This window comes from Lynx rufus, unplaced genomic scaffold (genome assembly GCF_022079265.1).
Source record: "Lynx rufus isolate CCGP_SWC_20201006 ecotype Redwood Valley unplaced genomic scaffold, mLynRuf1.p SCAF_5, whole genome shotgun sequence".
Taxonomy (NCBI): Eukaryota; Metazoa; Chordata; class Mammalia; order Carnivora; family Felidae; genus Lynx; species Lynx rufus.
The window spans coordinates 24,070,077-24,093,702 of NW_025814867.1; the positions used below are offsets into that span (position 1 = coordinate 24,070,077).

Genomic DNA, 23,626 nt, shown 5'->3' on the forward strand with positions numbered 1-23,626 from the left:
GACTTATTGTGTGGGCCCATCACAGTCTATGCCTAGTTATGTTTTCTAATCTCGTCCCCCCCCCCATTCTTTCACTAGTCATATTCTGGTTTATTAAAGACATCGTATATTGTAGCTATCATTCTTTTACTCATGTCATTCCATCCTGCTTAAATGCTATCTCTTATTTTGACTCCAACTGCTTCCTCTAGCAGTGTTGACATTTTGGGCTGAATAATTCATTTCTGTGGGGGCTATCCTGTGCATTGTAGGATGTTAGCATCCCTGGCCTCTGCCCATTAGATGCAAATAATACCTTCCATTTTTGATAAATGAAAGAGTTTCCAGACATTGCCACATGTGCTTTGTAGGGGATGACGTCTCCCATGTTTGAGACCCGCTGTTTTAGCCCTATATTAATTTGGTCTCATTTGAGGAGCCTTGTCTGATTATCTGTGCCTGTGATTTTTACCGTTTGGATTTTTGGTAGTACATATTGTCTGGATTATACATTTGTCTCTGAATTTCTTTCTCTTCCTCCCTGCTCTGTGTGTGTGCCTGTGTGTGTTTGTCTTATTTCCCCCAAGTTCTAGAGCGTGGGGACGATATATTTGTTTGCTGTTTTGGTCAATCCAATATACATGTTAGTAGTTTTAAATATATCAATTGCTTGCCTTTTTCCATTTTTTCTAGTTTTATATGGTAGTAGTGGGGGCTTAGGAAATTGAATCACTCTAGAAAGTGTGCAGAACTTCCAGGCATCCCAAATTATGAGACTTACAAATAGAGTTAATTCCAATGTAACAATGGTATGTATACCTAGTAATAGCTCTGGAAGATTCAAGGCGATGCAAGATAGTTGTAAAGATACAAGAAGGATATAATTTCTTTTAGATGTATGCAATATATAAGTACCCAGAAAAATGTACAGTAGAATAGAAAAAATTCAGAAATATAGAAGATGGTAGGATTTGTAGAAGTTTGAAGTATGAATGATTAGTTCTACAGAGTGATATGAACAAAGTAATCAATGTGTCGGAGTAAATTGTTAAGAATGATGGATGTAGCATCTGGCTAGGAGTGACTTGAATAAAGCTGACAAATGTGATATGTGAATGTTTGTAAGTTGAAAACAAATGGGGCCCAGATAGGTTAGCTTCTTACTCCCAACCAAAGAGAAACCTACAAGTTTTGCCCCAGATGGGAAACATACAGCTCAGTTATAGATTTCGCCCCACTTTTTTTTTTATTATCAGCATATTGTAAGTAAAAGTATAAATCGAATTTTGAATCTAAATACTTTTATAAGGTGCTTTTCCTCAGCTAGGCCAAAATCTTCATGAAAAATAATTATAAGTATAGTATGTGTTCATTGTAGAAAAATGAAAATTAGTTATGTTTCCCAAAGCTTAAACCACTGTTACCATTTAGATTAATTCCATTCTCATGAATTTTACATGGTCTCAGCCTCTCTCTAGATACAGATGCATGATGTACTATGTATGAGTATAAATATATACTGTGCATACATATATGTATGTGTTAGTATGTATCTATGTTGATATAGAATGAGATTATTATTTTTTAAAAATATTTTTTACTGTTTTTTATTTATTCTTGAGAGAGAGAGAGAGAGACAGTATGAGCAAGGGAGGGGCAGAGTGAGAAAGGGACACAGAATCCAAAGCAGACTCCAGGCTCTGAGCTGTCAGCACAGAGCCTGATGTGGGGCTCAAACTCATCAGCTGTGAGATCATGACCTGAGCCACCCAGGTGCCCTGAAAATAGAGATTATTTTATATGAAATGTTTTATAGCATGTTCTTCATTTAATATTATGAACACTTTTCCATATCAGTAAAATTCTAAAGTGTCATATTTAGTGACCACATAGCATTCTGTTCTGAGATTATCCCTAAGTTAATTTCAACATTTACTTAGCATTTTTATTTTATTTTATTTATTTGTTTTTTTTTTAATTTACATCCAGGTTACTTAGCATATAGTGCAATAATGATTTCAGGAGTAGAATCCAGTGATTCATGCCCTACGTATAACACCCAGTGTGCTCGTTCCAACAAGGATCCTTCTTAATGCCCCTTGCCCATTTAGCCCATGCCCCTACCCACAACCCCTCCAGCAACCCTCAGTTTGTTTTCTATATGTAAGAGTCTCTTATGTTTTGTCCCCCTCCCTGTTTTTATATTATTTTTGCTTCTCTTCCCTTATGCTCATCTGTTTTTTATCTTAAATTCCACATATGATTGAGTCATATGATATTTGTCTTTCTCTAATTTTGCTTAGCATAATACACTCTAGTTCCATCCATGTTGTTGCATATGGTAAGATTTCATTCTTTTTTATTGCTGAGTAGTAATATATATATTTATATAATATATATTATATATATAAAATATTTTATTATTTTTTATATATAATTTTATATATTTATATAAAATTTATATATATTATATATATACACCACATCTTCTTTATCCATTCATCTGTCGATGGATAGCACACTGCTATAAACATTGGGGTGCATGTGCCCCTTCGAAACAGCACACCTGTATCCTTTGGATAAATACCTAGTAGTGCAATTGCTGAGTCGGAGGGTAGTTCTATTTTTAATTTTTTGTGAAACCTCCATACTGTTTTCCAGAGTGGCTGCACCAGTTTGCATTCCCATCAGCAGTGCAAAAGGGTTCCTCTTTATCTGCATCCTCACCAACATCTGTCATTGCCTGAGTTGTTAATTTTAGCCATTCTGACTGGTGTGAGGTGGTATCTCATTGTCAACATTTACGTAATGTTAAACATTTAGGTTTTCTTTTACACATACACACGTATATACGTGCACCTATAATTTGCAGTGAACCATGCTAATGAGAAATTTAGAGTGCATCTCTCATTTTCTTTGAAGAGTCGTAACCTCCACTGTAGTCTGTGTCTTACAATTTCTCCTGCAAAATTCATTTTACCTGTCTTCCTTAGTAAGAAGAATACCAGTATTATAGCTGGGCATTGTTACCAATGTTGGAGACTACATTTCCTATCCTCCCAAATGGTTAGGCGTGGCCAAAAGACAAAGCTATGGTTTATAAGCTGTAAGCTGAAATAAAGCATGAGAGTTAGAAGGGAGCAGGGTGGGCATTTTTTCCCTTTCCTTCTTTCTGCTGCCTGCAATGTGGATCTATTAGTATTAGCTAGAGTGCCCATAGTCCTCTTGGAGTGTGAGGCAACTTGGAATAGAAACAACATGTGGTAGAGCAAAAAGATGGAAGGAACTTGATCCCCAATATTTGGAGCTGTCACATCAGCTTTTGATGTCTATTTCTGGACATTTATATGGGGGAAAATTCTCTTCCTATTTTTCCTCTTGTTTAAAAAAGTCATTATATTATTATTACTTGAATACATTTTTTTTTTTTGGCTTGGGAAGGGTGTGACCTAATCCTACCAGATAAGGGATAACATTGTTTAATACTCTATGTAGACAGTAGGTCAAATATAAGAAAACATGCATTGTATCATGGTAGATTCTAGATCTATGTTGTGAACAAAAGTCTACTTGAAGACTGGAGAGAGATTAATTGATATTGAAAGGAGAATACTTAAAATGATACATAATTTCTGGATTTTTTTGATGACAGTATTATTGGATTTTGTTCTCAAGTGCTTTTAATAATTATTGCACATACGGTTTCAGAAAACACTGGAGGTAGCGTTTACACAAAAACAAACAGAAAACCCCCAAAACCCAAAACAAAAGTAGCCAAAAAAATCAACCACAAACAGTTGCAGATTATATACTGTATTGTATAATTGTCCTATGATTTTTAATATTATTAAATATATTGGCTAGTCACTTTGACAAAGTCAGCTCATAAATGTGACTTTTAATGTTCTCATATTAACATTATTGGAAAAATTTTGATAAATGAAAAATTAAAAAAAAATTATTACTGTAGACTTTTTTTAGTATTGATTCTAATAAAGTATTCATAAATTTAGTGAAATAAATTACATTTAAAAAGTTAAAAAACTTTTTTTTTTTTTTTTAAGAGCACGAGTAAGGGAGAGGGGCATAGGGAGAGAGTGACGGTTTTTTTGTGTGTTTGTTTATTTTGAGACAGAGAACGTGAGCAGAGGAGGGGCAGAGAGAAAGAGAGGGAGAGAGAGAATCCCAAGCAGGCTCCATGCTGTCCACACAGAGCCAGATGCAGGGCTCGAACTCACAAACTGAGATCATGACCTGAGCCGAAATACAGTCAGACACTCAACCGACTGAGCCACCCAGGTGCCCCAATAAACTTTTTTTTTGAGCAGTTTCAGTTTTACAGAAAAACTGAGCAGAAACTACAGAGTTCCCATATATCTATTTATTCTTTGAAGGATATAAATTTTTTTTCCCAAGGTATTCCACTATATACAATGTTATACACATAACAAACAACTTTACATCTCTGAACCGAATATGTACTGTAAGAGGAAAACCATACACTGCTAAAAATCATTTTACTCTAACCTAAGGTTTCTCATCAGCACTATTAACATTTTAGGCCAGATAATTCTTGGGGGGGGGTGTCTCTTCTGTGCCTTGTAAATTTTTATTAGCAGCATCCCTGATCTCTACCCATTAGATGCCAGTAATACCAGTCGTGACCACCAAAAATGTATCCAAACATTGCCAATGTTCCTTGGGAGGCACATTGTTCTCCCGTTGAGAACCCCTGCTCTAACCAATTTGTGATGTTTTAGGATTTGCTGTATTTTTTTTAGGTGGGGGTCAGATTTAAGGGGTCTTTAGTTCAAGGAGTTGTGTAGAGAGAGAATCTTCCCTTCCACTTGGGGGCATAGGCAGTATAATAGTTTTACTGAGCTTCAGTTTCCTTAACTGTGAATAGGTAAAATATTACCCAACTGAAAGGTTGTTTTGATAGTTGATTGAGATACATTATATAAAAAACTTTGGTTAATTTTAAATGTTGTGCTATCTTGTTTGAGTTTATTCTTTGGAATGTATAGAAAACCCATTTCAGAGTTCTTATTTCTGTGGGCAAGGCTATCATAGTTTGGGATCTACTATTTATGGACTTCAAGAGTATTATTACCGTGGGTAGACAAAAACTTTAAATGTTCAGCGAAAACTCATTTATGAGGTCAGTTGTGTTTTGACTATTTGTGGTGCTCTAATTAGATTGTCACTATATTCAAATGTAGTAGTTAAGTGATCTCCTGTATTCTTTCAACGACTTTGAGCTTCTCAAATTGAGGATAGCCAATCACATTGTCCTTCAAAGTTTTTGTCCTCATATCTGAAATCCTGCCAATTGTGACAGCTGGTGTGTCAGCTCCAATAGAGGAAGCTAGCCTCTGTCAGCATGTACTTGGTCCACTAAAGACTTCTAAAAACTTTGCACAGTTTACAACAAATGTCCACTTCTCATTGCTACTTTGTAGAATTATAAAACCTTGTTCATCAGTGATGAAATCTTATCTGTAATAATTAAGCTTATTCTTATTGTTCTACCTCTGCAGAAAATTTGCAAAGACTTTGAGAAGACAGGAAAATTATCAGAAAGACAGCGCCATTATACTGTAAGTATTGCTTTGAAAAACAAATGTAAGTTAAGAATATTTTAAGTATCCAGTTGTTTCAGGGGAAAATATGTTAGGCAAAGATATTATATGTAAAATATAGAGCAGGATATATTATAATCTTATTAATAATTTATAAGAACTAATCCAATGTAGTCTTTTAAAAATTGAAAATGTGTTTTTATGTATTGAGATGAGGATTTTACCAATACCATTGAAAAATATTTCTAATTCTAACAAGGATTGATCTAGTTTATGTACATTTGCTTATTTAAAACTATCAGAATCCAGAAAATCATTGTAGTTTTGTAGGCTTGTGATTTGTTTGGGTGACTTATTGTTTAGGTTATTTTGCAGAATTATTTATTTGCTGATTTATTTATGTATTTCATTATTTATTTATTTGATTATTTAGTAAATTATTTATCTGATGAATTATTAATACATCTTCATGACATGCTTTAAATTATTTATAACTTAATTTTGAGTTTATTGCTTTTAGAGGCTGCATTGTTACTGACTAGTTTTGATTTTTTTCTTTGCGGTTCTTTAAAATTAAAGTATTAGCTCTAAGGCAAAAGTGTATTCATTGCAATGGCCATGGGTTTTTCTTTCTTTCTTTTTTTTAAAGTAATTTATGGTAGAGATGAAATTCCAGTTATGCTTTGTTTAGCTCTAAATTTACCTGTTTAGGGTTACTGATGATAGAATGTTTATGTGTTGTGTACATACTCATTGTAGAGTCACTTACAAATTAATGATATAGCCTATAGTATGTAAACTGAGATTGAACATGTAAACCTCAGTCCACATTATCCTTTGTATCTCTAAAGGACAGGTCTGCATTTCTTACTTGCTTTAGAATCATGAATAGAGTCTTATTTTATTTTAGTGGCAAATCTATTTTACTACTGGGATATTTTTAGGAAAGTTCAGAGAAATGAAGTCCAACTTACATTTGGATCCCTGAGATATAAATTTGACTGATGAAGCCTTTGTTTTTTTTAAGTTATCATTATATGCGTATTTGGCAAACCGCATGATGTTGGTATAGATTTTTATATCAGTCATAATGACATATTTATTTCATATCATATCTCTTAATGGAAAGTTTTATACCACTTTATTTTAATGAACTAAAATGGACAAGGGCCTTTATAAATGCAAGCTATAATTTCTCTGACTTGAGCTAATAATTCTCTTTTGTAAAGTTTCTATTTTTAACCAGATAAGGTATTTCTTCTTTTGTCTGATTCTATTTCATAAGGTAGTGCAGTTATTAGGGCTCTCTTATTGAATAGGTTTAATGAATAGGTTAAGTAGTTGTTTGGGTAAAACAGTGTTGTGTGCAGAACTAGGTCTTCTGTGTTTGCTTGTAGTGAACTACTGTGTACTTCACAATTTTAACATTTCAGAGAGAGGCAGCATTGTACAATTCAAGTTAGAATTTCTTATTTTGAAATATTGAGTATATGAATGTTTAATTGGAATATTGCCTTAGTATCTTCATATACTTGTCTTAAAGGAAGTGGTTTCATTTGATTTCTATACATGGATTTAAAAATGTGAGGCACCTGGGTGGCTCAGTCGGTTGAGCGACCGACTTCGGCTCAGGTCACAATCTCAAGGTTTGTGAGTTTGAGCCCCGCGTCGGGCTCTGTGCTGACAGCTCGGAGCCTGGAGCCCGCTTCGGATTCTGTGTCTCTGTCTCTCTCTGCCCCTCCCCCACTCATGCTCTGTCTCTCTCTGTCTCAGAAATAAATAAACATTTAAAAAAATTTTTAAAAAATGTGCGTATCATACATATCCGTGACTTCTGTTTTGGAGATGAACAACCACAGACACTGTCAGATAAGGAATTTTATTTCAAAATGCACTTCAGTATACCACTGTGGACTTCTTTTGAAGAAGGAAGCCACCTTCTCCAATGTTGAATAAGATCTACTATGTGAGTTGTCATGACAATATTCCCAGCCACACTGTTAATACTTATTTGTGGAGTATTAGCTGTGTTACCAAGTGGTCTTCATTGGAAAATAAACATGTGTGTGCACACACATGGGAAGTTTTCTCCTGACATCAAAATAATTTTTTAGGATTTGGTTTTAGAAGGAGACATTAATGGAGATTGTCATAATAATAGCTAGCATTTATTGAGCACTTATGTGCAGGTACGGTGCTTATATCTTTTACATGGATTTTTTGTTTTTCACAGTGAGATAAGTACAGTTATTGTCTTCATTTTATGAATGAGGAAACAGAGACTTGGAGGTGTCAAGTAACTTGCTCATTGCCACCTACCTGGCAATAAGTGTTGGTGCTGGGATTAGGACTCACTGAGTCTGACTCTTCAGGGTCTTTCTTAGCCCATTACAGTTTGCTTGTATAGTTGGTATTAAGCAGGTTTTTTTGTGGCGTGTTGTTTTTTTGTTTTTTTTTTTTTGGACTTGTTTTTGAGAATGTAGTCATTTATCTCTGATAGGTCTAACTTGCTAAGTATATTCATTTTGTGTTACACTTGGACATCTTTTTTATTTAAAAAAAATTTTTTTAATGTTTACTTATTTTTGAGAGAGAGAGTGTGCACGTGCGAGCACATGTGAGCAGGGGAGGGGCAGAGGGAGAGGGAGACACAGAATCCAAAGCAGGCTCCGGGCTCTGAGAACACTTGGACATCTTTTTTAAACAGGAGGAAGAACTTGAGCTTCTTGAATTTTCTGATTTGATTCTTCTTGTAATCCTGTATAGTGGACCAGAATTATGTAAAGAAGAATTTGTGCCTCAGGGAGATTGTATGGTTTACCTTGTAGATGTCCAACACTCAGATCTTTTTGATTTTAAGCCCAAGGCCATTTCCAGGGCTCTCTTAGGTCAAATTGGATTTCTTTATTAAAAAAATGGTATTGTCAGGGTTAGATACATATATATTGTTGAAAGAATGATTAAGAGTCTGATGTGTAAGCTTTTATAAGAATGACCACAAACGTACTATTAAATTAACTCTAAATATAGTGTTTTATATACAGTTAAGCATTTTAACACGTACATAAAAAGAATGAGAAAATAACCAATTGTGATTTTAAACACTTAAATGTAATTATTTAAAAGATTCTACAGAGCCTCCAGGAGAAAGGAAAAATGTTGTCAATTTGGTGTGAGACTAAGAGAACAGGATCTTTCTAACTCTATTTGCTACCTGAAAACAAAGGGCAGTCTTTCTCACCTTGGGTCTGAAGCACACAAAGAACATCAGAAAGCAGATGAGCTAGAGTTAGATAGCAGTAGAGTTTGGGTGATGTTGGTATGAGTGCCCTAAGTAGCTGCATTTGTATGAACAGCAGGGTACTGTGTGAATCACTCAAAGTTTTAAGTTAGGGTTTTCAAATAAATAATTAATATGACATCATAAAATGCCCCAAACCTATGAGTTAGTTAATATGAAATACTGTAATAGCTAGGATGACCATATAATTTATCTTCCAATTTAGGACACGCCAGTACTAGTGTGGTAGTAATATCTCACATGCCTATTGAGTAATTCCTAATAGCCTTATATAACATATATTTAACAGGAATCTTAATTCACATACACTATCTTTAAAAATGTTTGATTTTATGATAAAACTTCTTTTGCTAGTATTTATGTTTTTGTTAGCTTTACACAGCAGTTTGTGGCTATGACTTTTATAAAGTGTGACTGATGATGTTTCACAGCTTATGGAGCCTATTTTCAAGGTGAAAGTAAAGAGGTGTTGCTGTTGGGAACAGAAAGATGAGGATAGCAAAGTTGCTCATGGTATAGTAGAGAGTTCTAAAGGTTCTCTTGATGTCATACATTACAGGATATTCTGTGATCATTTTGCCTTGTAAATCTTTTAATTGGTGGCATATTTAACGTTGTACTGAAAATGAATTCTATTTGTTAACACCTTCAGAATTTATAATTTTATGTTTGATGATCCAATGGTTCCCGGCCGCCTCCCCCCCCCCCAAAAAAAAAAGCCCCACCATGTTACATGTCATATATATTGATATGTTGGCAGTTTGGCCAAAATATCTTTGAAAACCACTGTTTTTTTCCTTAGTGAAATGTTGTATAGGAAAATAGGAATCTCTAGAAAAGGGTGGTTTTTAGTAGTTTTCTTTTTAATTCCCTATTGACAGATATTTATCTAAAATGGCATATTACATTATTAAAGTCATAACTAGATTATTAAAAGTTCCAGTTTATTTGCATTTATAGATGATTTGTTAAGTTGAACCAGGTAACCACACTGGCATATTTGTGTTTGAATATATAGTTAAAAAAAAATTCTTGTGCAATAATTCTTACTCATTCATATGTATAATATTAGAACCCTTTTCATTCAGAAAAGCCTATTATGCCTCGTAACAAAGGAGGAGCTTCCTTATATTCTGCCTTGAGTTTGCCACAGTATAAAGTACTTTGTAAAATACTACTGTAGTTCTAAGAGTAATAATATAACTTCTGTGTTGGCTCTGAGAGAAGCTCCTTTATAATTGTGACAAGTGAAAGTACAGCCAAAGGTCACGTTGAACACAAAATTTCTTTCACACCTCGTCCGTTTTGTGGATAGCATGTGAAGTAGTGTGGGTCCCTGCACTGATATTTTAAGAGAGCAACCCAAGGTTGTTCCCGTGGAAATGTTTCAAATACCTTTCTCCCTAACCTCCCATGCGGTTGCTAAATTTGGCATGAATGTATATTTGAATCCTGGACTAATTAAATGGAACCTTATTAAATCTAAAGTTTGCAAAATAAAAAAGGGGACTCTTTGTAAGGATTTCTTGGGGCACCAAATAATACTGATATGAGTCTTTAATACTGAATATTATGAATGCAGTGTCTTGGTGTTGATGTTGCTCCGTGAAACTGTGAACCCCAAACAACATAGCAACAACAAAAACAGAAACAGAAAGTAAAATCCACACAAATGTAGTTATAGAAGGATGGCATGCCTATACGTGTACAGTTTATTGATTATATCATATTTGTGACTTTAATTTGGTTAAGTAAAAGTTGGAATATTAAAAAGATTATAGAAAAACTTTGTATTAAAAATTATATAAAGAGGATATACATATGATCCAGGTTGGTTATCAAATCTGTTTAAGTCATTCTGTTTACACAACATCAAAAAATATAGGTCACAGAAAGGATATTTGGAAGAGGATAAAATTGGCAGGTTACAGTTTTTAGTATAATTGATAAAAGTGTTTCTTTTTGTTTTTGGAACATTTTTTTAAAGTTGTTTTTCCTACTGCAGTATGCTCTTTTCTATGATTCTTCCAGAATAATGATTTAGAAGGAAGAGTGGTGCTCCTTCAGAAGAGAAATTTTGGAAATTAGTAGAGATGTTTTTGTTTGTCACAATGATTGTGGGAGTGTTTCTGGCATTTAATGGATGTGGATCAGGGATGCTATGTATCCTATAGTGCATGGGACCGTCTCAGACTACAGAAGATTGTCCTGAGTACCACATAACTTTTGAGTGGGTGCTTGCTTAAATTATCTTTAAAGATAAAGCAATAATGCTTTCGTGTGTAATGATACAACTTTTTATAAGATTAGTTACATGAAAGATCTGATACTTTGGGGGAAGTTTGTGTGGGGAGGCTTAAGTAGAATAAAGAAATCCTCTTAAAATTCTATGTAATTTACTTCACACATTCTTTCCACATCCTGATTTATATATAGCATTTAAAAAAAATATATATAGCATTTCTAACTAGAAATTTAGTTGTAAAGTTTTCAGTTCAGTAATGCAGTTTACTGGAGGCTCAAGAATACTGATTGCAAATATGTAAGAAGATATTTAAGGTTTTTGTAACAACAAACTAAATTTTAAATTAATGGATCTCATTGAATTTTATTAGTTAATATGAATTATATAAAGATATTTCATGATTGCCATCCTAAATATTAAAATTTCATTTTTTAGAATAATTATAATGAGTTAAAATTATATTTAAAAATTGTTTATTTTTATGTTGCCTAGTCTTCGGTAGTACTCTGATATTATCTCTAGTAGTTTATTATATAACTTCTCTGTAACTTTTTATGTTACATTTCCTTACTTGCTCTATTTACTATTTTCTCTTTTAGGAAGATACAGCCTCTATCTATTGTATTTTTTTTAACTATCTTTTTTTTTTTAAGTTTATTTATTTGGAGAGAGAGAGAGTGAGAGAGAGAGAGAGAGAGGGTGCTCTAGCAGGGGAGGGGCAGAGAGAGGGAGAGAGAGAATCCCAAGCAGGCTCCATGCTGTCAGCACAGAGCCTTGAGTAGGGCTCGATATCACAAACCGTGAGATCATGACCTGAGCCAAAATCAAGAGTTGGATATTTAACCTACTGAGCCACCCCAACGCCCCATCTATCATATTTTTAAGTACTAGAGACTTAATGTATATATGTCTTGACAATGTGGTAGCATTCCTGGGATATATTGTAACTGCACTGTACCACATCTTAGCATAGGTAATTGTTTGACACTGCACTTAAAAGTAAAATCCAGGTCAGTTGCACTAACAACCACGTTTCATAATTTTTTCCATTTCAACAGTATGATTTGTTTTGGCATTTTAGTTATTATTTCATTTAAGCTTCACATTAGATTAGTTTTGTCTGCAATCACTTATCTCAACACTGATTTTCATTCTGGAGTTCTCCTATGCTACTTACTCTTTTTTCATTTTTTCCTATAGTTTTTGTAGAGAATGACTTGTTCTTTCATCTCTTCGATCCAAACTTATTTATTATATATAGATGCAAATATGTGACTTTTATTCTCTCTTCTTAAGTAGCTATGCCTAAGCATTTATTTAATAAAATATGTATTTTGATATAAATTACTTTTATTTTTCATTAATATTATGATTATGGAATTAGTATTGATTAAAAAATTCTGTGTGTAGTTATATTTTATTATCTCTGTACTTCATTTCAGGATAGTACAGGGAATGAAAGGGGTATGGGATCTGGTGGGATTGAGAACCACTGTTGTAGAAATGTGTGCTTATTCCTTGTAGCTCTTCCAACTCGTGTGCTTAAAGGATTCTTCCAGCATAAATTGGAGCTTCTATCAACACCAACAATTTGGAGTGCCTGGGTGGCTCAGTTGATTGAGGGTCCAACTTGATTTTGGCTCAGGTCATGATCACAGGGTCTTGGGGCCGGCCCCGCATTGGGCTCCATGCTCAGCATGGAGCCCGCTTTGGACTGTCTGTCTGTCTGTCTGTCTCTCTCTCCTGCCCACTCCCCTCCCCCCCATTAAAAAACAGGGGAGCTTGGGTGGCTCAGTTGGTTAAGCATCCGACTTTGGCTCAGGTCATGACCTCATGGTTTATGAGCTTGGGCCCCACATCAGGCGAACTCAAGTCCCTCAGTTACTCATGTGCTCTCTCTCCCTCTCTCAAATAAATAAATAAATAAATAAATAAATAAACAAGTCCCAACAATTCATGTAGAAATTAAAATTTCAGCCTAAACACTCTTCTAGTTAGGAATACAGGGACTTATTCTGATTTCTTTGATATTTTATAAATGAAAATTAGTTGCATATGAAATATGTGTAATAGATTGAAAGATGAGATTTTATTTTGTCTATAAGATACCCGAACAGAGTGGGCACAGTTTTTCACATAAAATTTGAAAAATTACTAATGCTAATTAATCAGTTTTGGGGGGGGATTCTGAAATTAATGAGTGATATACTGATTTGACAACCATATTGAACTGTTGCTTATGTCTCTAAATCATTCTCTTGCTTCATGAAAGCTATACTGTTACATTTTGTTATTGGTTTTGTAAATGAAACATAATTATAAAATATTGTAGTTAAACCCTGTCAGGAGTGAAAATGTCTTTGTATGCATTTCGGTATGGATACATGATTTTGTTTATCTTCAAAGTGATACTGTTTTACAATGCATGTGAGCATAACAGTAGAGATGAATGTGTAGCAGTTTGGCAGTCATTTGATACTGGTTTAATGTAGATACTCAATCTGAAGACTAATGGCCATTGCCACGGGGTTTCCCTCCAATCTTACAGGCATCTTTGCCTAGGCAAAGAATACTTCTAATTGCTTCCTCTAGTATAGTTTGCTATGGGTACTATTGAGCTTCCATTTTCATTCATGTTGTGAAGTATTGAGGTGATCCAGAAGGTCAAGAATTTTTTTTAAGTTTATTTTAAGAGAGAGAGCGTGTGCATATGTGTGCGCGCATGAGCCAGGGAGGGGCAGAGAGAATCACAAACAAGCTCCACGCCCAGCTCGGAGACTGACACAAGGCTCAATCCCACAAACGTGAGCTCATGACCTGAGACAAAACCAATAGTAAGATGCTTAACTGACTGAGCCACCCAGGCACCCCTAGAAGGTCAAGGATTTGATATCCTTTGAGCTTGGATAGCTTTGCTCTGGTCTCTCTCTGCAGATTGCAACTCATTGCCTTTTTTCTGGCTTAACTTCCTTATTATATGGACATAGATCTTAGGAAAGGTTAAAATGACTTCATTTTATTCTCAGACTTGATTAATAGTTTGGTTGGGTATAGAATTTTAGGTTGTAGATAGTTTATTTTAGAATTTTGAAGGCTTTGTTTTACAGCATTCAGTGTTGCTACCAAGAAGTTCATTGTCTTTTTTCCCCTCCCTCTACATTGTTTTCTTCTGTGCATGACCTGTTTTTATTATTCTGAAAGCTTTTAAGATCTTTATCTCTGAGTTTTTATGATGATGTGTCTTGGAATGGGTTTTATTCATTGTTTATACTGGGACTTCAGAGGACCTTTTCATTCCAGAAGCAAGTGTTTTCCAGTTTGGGGAAGTTATCTTCAATTAATTTATTCTTACTGCTTGTTAGTTTTTTTCTAGTTCTCTTATTTGCAGATTTGCCACCAGGGTAGTAGAGGTGGCATGTGTGAGACTGGATGTTATTATACTGTGGATAAAATAGTTTGCTTCTCCTTGCTATCTTTTATGAAAAGTTCTCTTATGAGTTACTTCCTTTAATATGTTACTTCTCTATTTTGCAATAATTTGAGGTCTTTTTGGGGTTTTATGAGGGAAAGGAAATAAGCCTATGTGTTAATCTTTGTTGACTCAATCTTTCTATGTGCTGTTCACTGCTTACCTCTTTTCCTGGTTAACTTATCCTGCAAGATGCAGCTCTAAAAAGCTTTCTCTGATTTCTCACTGATGTCAGCTCACTTCCTACAAACCTTTGTAGAGCACTTACTGTATCAATTATTATCTTATTGGTTATCTTTGTAATAAAAATAAGAGTTGTACTATCTTTACCAATGTTTCTGTACAAAAATAGTATTTCCTAAATGAATGAAAGCATAAATAAAATATAGAAATGAGATAGGGGCACCTGAGTGGCTCAGTCAGTTGAGCATCTAACTCTTGATTTGGGCTCAGGTCATAATGCCAGGATCTTGGGATCGAGCCCTGAGTCAGGCTCTGTGCTAAGTGTGGAGCCTGCTTTAGATTCTCTCTCTCCCTCTGCTCCTCTCCCCTATTCGTTCTGTCTCTCTCAAAAAAAAAAATTTTTTTTTTTTAAATGGAGTGCCTGAGTGACTCAGTCAGTTAAGCTTCTGACACTTGGTTTCAGCTCAGGTCATGGTCTCACCCTTTTGTGAGATTGAGCCCCATGTTGGGCTCAGAGCTAATAGCAGGGAGCCTGCTTGGGATTCTCTCTTCCTCTCTCTCTGCCCCTCCCCCATTTGCATGCATGTGCATGCTGTCTCTCTCTCTCTCCCTCTCTCTCTCTCTCTCAAAATAAAAAGAAAAGAAATGAGATAGATAATAGGTAGAAACAGTACAGTTTTGTCAGAAGAATTATAGTTATTTCTTCTTTTAGTCCTATTTAATTAATGTTTGAATAAAAAATAAAACTTGGTAGATATTTACTTTTAGTAAAGTATTAATACTGTTTGTGTCCTCAAAGTAATGTCTTTATATTGAAGCTAACGTACCAAGTAGTCATGAGAATTTCAGTGTAAGAGAGCAGCTTTCTTAATGAATTTAATTAGGAATTAAGCTATAAGATATTAAAAAAAGCAACTAGCGAAGAGTTATATATTAAGGAGAGTACAATGAAATCATAGGAAAGAGGCAAGAATGGAGAAAAACTCATCTTTTTGGTTAACATAGAATTCTAATAATTCCACATAATAAAATTGAAAATTCTAAGAAAACAAAATATATTTACTAGTTTTGTGAAAACTTTCTGTATCCACAGACAAAAGGAAAACATCTGCATTAGCACAAGATTTTGTTAAAGGATCTTCGTCACTCTCTTGAATTTAAGTTTCACCATCAGAATGACCTGTTGTCTCTTTGTGGGAAATTTTCCTTTGTTCATAATTTTGTTTTGTTTTATCAATTTAACTTTAATGGTAGGAAATAAAGTTTTTTTTTTTTTTTTTTAATTTTTTTTTTCAACGTTTTTATTTATTTTTGGGACAGAGAGAGACAGAGCATGAACGGGGGAGGGGCAGAGAGAGAGGGAGACACAGAATCGGAAACAGGCTCCAGGCTCCGAGCCATCAGCCCAGAGCCTGACGCGGGGCTCGAACTCACGGACCGCGAGATCATGACCTGGCTGAAGTCGGACGCCTAACCGACTGCGCCACCCAGGCGCCCCGATGGTAGGAAATAAAGTTTTAAACTATTTGACTCATGACTCCTGTTTCCATATAAGTTAAAATAAATCAATCAGGAAATATGTATTGAGTACATAGATGTCATTGCTTGGTGTGAAGGCAGGTTCAAGAGGTATTCGCTTTGAGAAGGTGCACTTTATTAAGATGAATACACATAAGAAGTGGCAGGTACAAAGTTCAGTAGGATGAGAAATGTCTCAAAATTGTATATGGTTAATTACCAAAGAATGCACAGATGGGATTTATAGTAAATTTAGCTATCTTTAGTAGAATGTTGACATATTCTTTTTTTTTAATTTTTTAAAAAATGTTTATTTTTGAGAGAAAGACAGACAGTGAATAGGGGGGTGGGCAGAGAGAGAGGGAGACCCAGAATCTGAAGCAGGCTCCAGGCTCTGAGCTGTCAGCACAGAGCCCTACGTGGGGCTCGAACTCAGGAACCATGAGATCATGACCTGAGCTGAAGTCAGATGCTTAACTGAGTGAGCCACCCAGGCGCCCCTGAATGTTGACATATTCTTAAGTTATATCTTACATGGTATATATAAAAGCAGTAAGGATTAATAACTTGATGAAGTTACTTAATGTGTTCTGAATTTTATTTTTAATATTTCTCTCTCATTTTAGCCCATAGACCCAGTATCTTCAGGGCTTAGTCATTGTTCTCCTTGAGTTTGTTTGCTAATTAGAAATGTTCTTAGAATTACATAGAATTACTCTTGGGATATTACATTTTTCACCTATTAATTCATATATGTACTGTTATTATACATGTGATATGTTTTATACTATTATAATATTCATGTACTATTATAATGTTTGTATAAAATCATTCACATTTCAGAAATTAGGATTATACCAGAAAAGGTGATTTTTTTTTTTTTTTTTTTTTTTTTTTTGCTCTGTGTTAATGTGCTTCATAAAGCATGGTTTGACTTCTTTGTTTTTTGTCCATGTATTTTTATTTAAACTCAGCATTCATATTTTTCAACAGTCATTTCAGGATAAAGCTAGATATATTTTTTTACCCAAATTCACTATTTTTTTTCTATCTTGTAGTTCATTTGCAATTTGATGAAAATATTTTTTTAGCTGGGCCAGTTTCACATGTGCACTGTCTCTACCATCCATCTCCAACAACTCCATCTCCTCTCCTTGTCTTTTATTTTGTATCCCATTTCATATGGTAGATGACAACAGAACCCAGTACACACACAAAAATATTATGAAAAACTCAAATCAAGTGCAGAAAGGTTTATGGAGAAAAAATGTAATTATGTTATTGTATAAACTTTTACAATGTTGTCTAGCAAGCTAGAACTGCTTAACAGATGTGACTACTTCATTGTTTCAAATTTATGCCAATCAGAGTTGATAGGATTTGATCACACTCTAGTAGATTTATGAGATAAATTACAATATTGCATGACATACTTCAGATAGAAAACATCAGTGTAAGTTGAATGTGATTTCTTGTGTAAGATAACAAGCCAGTAATTCTTTAAATAAGATGGTTTCTCCTTTAAGAGAATATTTATCAGTTTTTGTGAAAATTAACACTATCTCTGATATTTTTTTCATGGTGACAAAAAAGTATATTAAACTTTTGTTTTAGTGTACGAATGTGATTGTAAATGAGTGGCATCTTGTTTCTATTTAGATATAGATGACCTGTCAAATTTCCAAAGGCTGTAAAGAAATGAGGCTGAACTTAAATTTGACTGCAGAAAATTTTAAGACAAGATAAAAAGCTTGTCATCGTGGTACTTCTTTATTTTATTTTAAGTGTATTTATTTATTTTGAGAGAGACAGCGAGTGAGCACGAGCAGGGGAGGGGCAGAGAGAGAGGAGAGAGAGAGAGAGAGAACCCAAGCAGGCTCTGCACTGTCAGCGCTAAACCTGCCCAATGTGGGGCTCAAACCCATGAAACGGGACGTCATGACCTGAGCCAAAATCAAGAGTTGGACACTTAACTGACTGAGCCACCCAGGGGCCCCAGGTACTGACTTTTTTAGAGTAAGGTTTCATTAGGTAAGTCTTACTAGGAATTTTCTTTTTCTTTCTTTCTGTTTTTTTTTTTTTAAACAAGTAGAAGTTTAATACTTCACACAAACAAAGAAAATGAGAAAGAACATATTCACTAATGAAGTGATGGGTTTCCCCAAGGAAGTTAGAGCCAAGGAATGGGAGTGAGGTTCTCAGTCAAACCTGTTTGTTCTAACAATGAATGATAGAAGCAGTTATTTAAAAGTCCCTGCTAAGATTGTTTTTAGCTTCACTTAGGAAGTCTGCATGGCGGAATCCCTCAGTTCAATTTTGAGATGAAAGCATGGAGTCTCTTGAGAACTTGATATGAAAATGTTACTAAGTCAAATCATTTGTGAAAAGAGGGTAGTGGGGCGCATGCGTGGCTCAGTAGGTTAAGCATCCGCTTTCGGCTCAGGTCATGATCTCCCAGCTTGTGGGTTCGAGCCCAGCGTCAGGCTCTGTGCTGACAGCTCAGATCCTGGAGCTGCTTCGGATTCTGTGTCTCCCTCTCTTTCTGCCCCTCCCCTGCTCACTCTGTCTAGAATTTTTAGTTTCTTCAATTGAAATTAAAAAATTTTAGAATATGGAGAGTAGCCAAACTGATTATTCTTAATATTTTTTAAAGAAGATAGACCCTCCTTTTTCATGGAAGGGTATTGTAAAATCTTCCTAATTTTTTTTTCAGAAAAAAGTTATTTACATCATGGTTTAGGTTTAAAATATTTAAGAAATATTCCAAATGTTTACAGATGTCCTAGAGGATAAGTAGAACAGGCAACCTTGTATTTAACATGCAGAATTAGTATGTTAACATTTGCTATATATATATATATATTGTAGAAGCCTTTTAAAATCCTTCCTTTTACAAAGATTACTACATCTTGAAATTGGTTTATATCCTTTCTGTCCATGTTTTTAAACTAGTAGTACATTTATGTGTTCAACATGAGAGTTCTTACAAACTGAAATATTCTATTAGAATTTATGTAGTTTGTTTTTTTTTTTAATCCTTTTTACCCAACAATGTTTCTGAGCTGTTGCTTCTAATTTTACATTTAGTTACTAATTTTAACTGTTATCTACCTAATATTCCGCGATAAGACAACATCAGTACCACAGTTGCTGTATCTGTTTGCTTTTTGATGGACATTTAAGGGTCAGGACACTTTGCACAGACTTTTCCACAGATACTTGTGTGGCTCTGCAGTGCTCAGGGTGTTCGGTACACGGGACGGGCTGCCATCAACTGTTACAGCACTGTATCCAGGTTCTGGTACTCAGCAGCATTCTCAGGCAGTTTCGTGCTGTCCTCTTTTCTTGCTGAAGTTCCTCTGCTGTTAAAAGCCAATTGGGAAGAAGCCTGCATAAAATCTTGTTATGCTGTTCTTTAAAAAAAAACAAAAACAAAAAGCAAAAACCATTCTTCTATCCTTTCCCCACTCTGTATATAAGAACATAAAATCTGTATATTTTTTGGTATTTGTTTGAAAAAGATGCCTTTTGTTATATTTTCCAGTTTTTACATTTTTGTTTGATTTTAACCTGTGGGAGGCTGGGACCTATGCTATTTGGGGGGTTATTTTTCCATAGCAACAGGTGCACTGGGTCTGTGCATAAATAAGACGTGATTTTGCTTAATATGAACAATGTGATTTTGAGCCCAGTTAGTTATGTAACTGTTTCATTTACTAACTGTGAAATATTGAAAATGATACACTCTTATTTGTGACATTTTGGAATTTTTTTAAAGATTTTTTGAAAATTTTATAATCTAAATTACATTCTTTGGGTTCAAATTTGTATTATAATTTTCACAAGTCAGGCTTATTTTAATGCATTTTATATTTTGGTAGAAGTCATACATTTAAAAGTATACTTAAACATATATTAAACACTTAAGATTTGGATTATGATGCACTCTAACCGTTGAAGAGAAAGCTGTCAGTTTATGAAATTCTTTGACTTTGTGCCCAGCAGCTTGAAGCTGCCTCATACCATGCCAAATATTAGAATATTACTATTATTAACCCTTTCACTGAAAGTATTTCATCTTGAAATAAAAAAGATGGAATATGTTATTAGATCTGTATCATTTCTTACATATCAGTAGTTTCAAAAAGCTGAAAAATGTTTATGCTGTGTAATAAACAGATGCTGCTCTAACAATGCAATACATTATGTACCAAAAATGATCTCTGTTTTAATCATAGATGCTGATTTAATGAGACAAGACTAGCTTACATCAAAAATGGATTTAGGATGTGATTTTTTTTTTCTGTCTGTGTTTTTTCTACATAATTAATAGACATACCTTTTAATGTCAGTGTCAGAATATTTTTGGATATTTATTTCTTCGGTTTTTACGTGTGTTTTCTTTTTTAAATTCCTAGGAGAATGTAATTGTCTCATAAACCCATTTAAAATAGTAACAAAATTTTAAAGAAGATACCTCAGTTTTGCCCTGTATTAAGTCTGTTTTGCATGAAAATGATTCTTACGTGTTGTTGTTGTTTTAAAGTTTCTACCTTTTTTTTTTTTGAGTGAAGACTTTATTTTTTACATAACTTATGGGGGAGTTTTAGGGGCGACCGTCAATTAGTCCATGAATTGCCTGTTGGGAGATGGTGACGCTTGAGGTTTCCAGTCTCTCTGATGCAGGGTACTTAGGTTACTGTGCCCAGAGTTACTGGAACCTTTCCTAATCTATGAGAGAGCTCTTCAGTGGGCTCTACTTACATTTCCTCTTCACTTGATTTTATTTTCTCAAACTCAACTGTAGTCGCTGACTTTGAGCTCTTAAATTCTCCTACATCTGGATTGTACATCTCAATCGACAAATTTGCCTTTGCATATGGTCAGATAATTCTATATTTGGAAGAATATTTCTATTGTGTGTTTTATTCCGTTGAATCTAGCAGAGTTAAATGTAGTTTGGATGCATAGGGAAGAATTAATGATGGGAAGATACAGAGTTGGTAAATTATTTATTCTGGCCCCGAGGAAGCTGAAAAGCTGAGTGAAAGACTAATAAATCATTTGTGGTAGTGCTGGTTGTCACTTCCAATTATTTTAGACGGTTTTGTGATAAACTGCAGCACCTGCTAGATATCCGCACACCCTCCCTTGATGCTGGTGGTGCAGCTTGTTTAGTCGATTATCAGAGGCAAGTTTGTGTAAAGTTTATTTAGGTCGGAAAGGAAATTGCTCTTTTTAAGTCAATTTTGTTGCCTTTTTTCATCGTTTTGATTGCTGAAAGGATTCCTGTGACGTGGCAGGGACTCTGGAATGTACATACCACTTTAGCCAGGGGAGACTCTCTTTATCTTTTGTTAAATTAAATACTTGAAGGATTGAGCTTCTTTGTTATTCCCAGACTAATTAAAAACTACTTCTACTGAGATGATTAGTATGCTGAAGATCAAATCATCTTTTTGATACCACACCATTTAATAGAAAACCACTGCTGCTGTTTGACCAGACCTTTCTTCATCATTCTTTGTTACTAATGGCCGAGGCTTTGAAATCAGTAGCTCTAAAAGGTAGTGAGATCCCTCTTTGCGTTGGTCCTGAACTCAGCTGCTGAGATCCTTGGAGGCATAAAAACAACTTGAAAGAAAGCTTAGCTAAGACTGTTCTGGTGGTAGCAGTGATGAGATAGAGCTCTCTAAAACTCCGTGGAAATAAATTGTGAATGTTACCTAATGTGCATGCTTGAAATTCTGGTCAGCTCTTTTGTTTCCATCAGAGTTTAATTATTGTTTATTATTTTGGTCCCAGAGCACAAAAAATTTTGTTTAATACAGAATAACTTTGTTTTCATTGAGATTTTTAGCTTTAATGTAAAAATATGGGGTATTTGAGAGGATTCTTAAGACTATATATAAAGAAATAATCTCGATAAGTGTCTTGTATTCATTCAGTCACACTTTTACTAACTTATTTCTCCTCATAAACATTTATTAAGTTCATGTATTCCTGGTGTCTGGGAACAACTACTACTATTAGTTATAACTGATTCTTTTTTTAGAGCTTACAGTTACCATGTACTACTGTAAGCATTTTATATTTATTAGCTCATTTCAGTAAGGCTTTTACTTACTGTTCTTATTCTTATTTTACAGAGGACCCTTATGGAGTGATAAGGCCATAGTGATCTCATTTTTCCTTTGAAGTCTGTACAAAGAGGGAAGTGTTTATGATAAATCTTAATTAATTAGGTTTAGAATTTCAATCAAAATGGCATTTGAATTTCCTATTATATACATTCTTTCACTTTTATTCTCTACATAATTAATCATTATTATATTCTTATGACGAAGAAATTGAAGTTTAAAGAGATTAAACCACTGTCTTAGGTTAATCAGCAGTTTAGAGGTTAAGGAGCTGGGATTTGAATCAAGATCTGACTGCCTCTACACTCTATTTAGGAATTACAAACCCTAGTCTTGATAGTCTCTTGTTTGGTAAGCAGTGGAAAGTGGCTAATAGGAACCCAGGCTACTGCAGAGCTTTTCCAGAAATAGGCTCAGTGTCCCTAGATGTAGTGGGGTTTTTTGTTTTGTTTTGTTTTTGAGAGAAGTTAAAAATCTAAATCTTTTTATGTGAAATGCTCAGATTTTTAAGTCTTGGCAGTTTATTCAGGATAAGTTGTTTGCCTGCTGAATGTGAATGCCACTTTGTGACTTTTGCATATTGCCTTTGGTAGAATTTGTTTTAAACGTAAGTTTCCCTTCTAACTTTATCCAATTGAAAGCTAGTAAGAGTCTATGAAAGAGTATTAATAGGATAATATCAGTGGAATTACATACTTTGGGGAGATTAACAATAATTATTCATTATTTTAGTAATTTTTTTTAGTTTATGATATACCTCAGATGAGTTTTAGTTGAACTTGGATTTCTAATTATCGTGGGATGCTACCAATTTAAATACGCTCTGGCATAGAACATAAAATCAAAGAATAAAAAAGTCAAATTAGAATCTTAAAAATCTAAGCAGGTATTAAAAAATGTAAATGTTAATTGAAACTCTCTCAATGTTGTGCCTTTGGTAACAAATCCTATGATTCCCTCCTTTCCCTACTCATATTCGTTTATTTTCCTATGGTATGAACCATGTGGAGGTTTAAGATACATGGCATGGAGTTTTTCATTGAAATGCCTTTATCACATTTATAGGTAGGATAATACAATATGTGGAATGTTGTGACTTTTACTTTGTGAAACTTTGTGAAATGGAATTTCACACAGTCAGAGGCCTTTATTTATATGGAGTATTACCCCAGTAGCACTTTTTTGGTGAATGGGAAGCTGAAATAAAAA

General features: G+C 34.4%; 1 protein-coding gene across 2 annotated transcripts in view; it reads left to right on the forward strand.

Annotated features, from left to right (window-relative positions):
• TBC1D5 (TBC1 domain family member 5) overlaps positions 1 to 23,626 on the forward strand; it is a 549,135-nt gene that overhangs the window by 39,830 nt on the left and 485,679 nt on the right. For both annotated transcript variants that reach the window (XM_047100344.1, XM_047100345.1), the window contains exon 2: positions 5,520 to 5,579. The gene's annotated coding sequence lies outside the window, so the exon portion shown is untranslated. The remainder of the gene's footprint in view (positions 1 to 5,519; positions 5,580 to 23,626) is intronic.